The 1,737-nt window shown below is 43.2% G+C and overlaps 1 non-coding gene across 1 annotated transcript; it reads right to left on the reverse strand.

The window, feature by feature from the left end:
• Positions 1-1,379: 1,379 nt before the first annotated feature.
• Positions 1,380-1,451, reverse strand: TRNAP-AGG. The gene has a single exon. It is a non-coding gene; the product is annotated as a tRNA-Pro (tRNA).
• Positions 1,452-1,737: the final 286 nt, after the last annotated feature.

Below are 1,737 nucleotides of genomic sequence, written 5' to 3' on the forward strand. Positions count from 1 at the left end.
TGCAGACGGATCCGGTCTGAACGGATCCCAACGTCTGCATTATAGGAGCTGATCCGTCTGTGCAGACACCAGACGGATCCGCTCCGAACGCAAGTGTGAAAGTAGCCTTAGTTGGCTAAATTTAGCTTTTTTGAAGTTTGGTATTTTTGTTCTTCCCTGTAGAAACGCTCTTTTGAATGTTAATTGGAAGGTTATTACTTTATGGTCACTATTTCCCAGGTGTCCCCCAACCTGCACGTCTGTTGTTCTGTCAGGCCTATTGGTTAATACTAAGTCCAGTATGGCAGTCCCTCTAGTCGGGTCCTGAACCAGTTGGGAGAGGCAATTGTCTTTGGTTATTGCCAAGAACCTGTTTCTCTTATGAGATATACAAGTTTCAGTTTCCCAGTCTATATCTGGGTAGTTGAAGTCCCCCATAATAACCACCTCATTATGATTTGCCGCCTTGTCTATCTCGTTTAGTAGTAGATTTTCTGTGGACTTTGGTATATTAGGTGGTTTATAGTAAACTCCTATTAGTAATTTATTGTTGCTTTTAACTCCATGTATCTCTACACACAGTGACTCCACATGTTCATGTCCCTCACTTATATCTTCCCTGAGTGTGGGCTTTAGACAGGACTTTACATAAAGGCAGACCCCTCCCCCTCTCCGGTTTTGATGATCTTTTCTAAACAGACTGTAACCTTGTACATTAACTGCCCAATCATAGCTATCATCCAGCCATGTCTCAGTTATTCCCACTATGTCATAGTTCTCCTCACACATCACTAATTCCAGCTCCCCAGTTTTTTTAGTCAGGCTTCTGGCATTAGTATACATACATTTGAGAGGTTTATGTATATTTTTTACCCTACACCTTTCCTTCTGAACTGTTCTAGTTCCTCCTTCCATTCCTCCCCCAGTCCCACTACCTTGCCCCCGATCTCTATCTGCACTATCTTCCCCTCCTATAATGTAATTTCCCTCCCCCAGTCCCTAGTTTAAACACTCCTCCAACCTTCTAGCCATCTTCTCCCCCAACACAGCTGCCCCTTCCCCATTGAGGTGCAGCCCATCCCTACGATAGAGCCTGTAGCCGATAGAAAAGTCTGCCTAGTTCTCCAGGAACCCAAACCCCTCCTTCCTACACCAGTTCTTAAGCCACTTGTTAATCTCCCTAATCTCCCGCTGCCTTTCTTGTGTGGCTCATGGTACAGGCAGTATTTCGGAAAGTACTACCTTTGAGGTCCTTGCCCTAAGCTTTTGACCTAAATCCCTGAAATCATTTTTAAGGACTCTCCACCTACCTCTAACTTTGTCATTGGTTCTGATATGGACCATGACCGCTGGATCTTCTCCAGCCCCTTCCAGTAATCTGTCAAAAGCAAGGCTTCTCAGGGCTCGTCTGGGATTTGAACCCGGGACCTCTCGCACCCTAAGCGAGAATCATACCCCTAGACCAACGAGCTTCAGCTACCTGATGAGGGAAGTAAATTGCCTCTTAAACGTGTTTTTTAAATAAACACATACAATTTGCTACACCTCTACCTGCGACCATACCACTCCATTTGATATCGCCGTCAAGTCTGAAGTCCTTTTTACTTCTTCATTACTTACCAAAATTAAAACAGCAGCATAGTAGCAATAATTAAAATTATGTATAATAGCACAATATAGCATAAAATCCATATTATAGCAAAAAAATAAATCAACATTATTCCCCACAAAAAGGTAAACTGTTCTTGCACCTGATTA

This window comes from Bufo gargarizans, chromosome 10 (assembly GCF_014858855.1).
Source record: "Bufo gargarizans isolate SCDJY-AF-19 chromosome 10, ASM1485885v1, whole genome shotgun sequence".
NCBI lineage: Eukaryota > Metazoa > Chordata > Amphibia > Anura > Bufonidae > Bufo > Bufo gargarizans.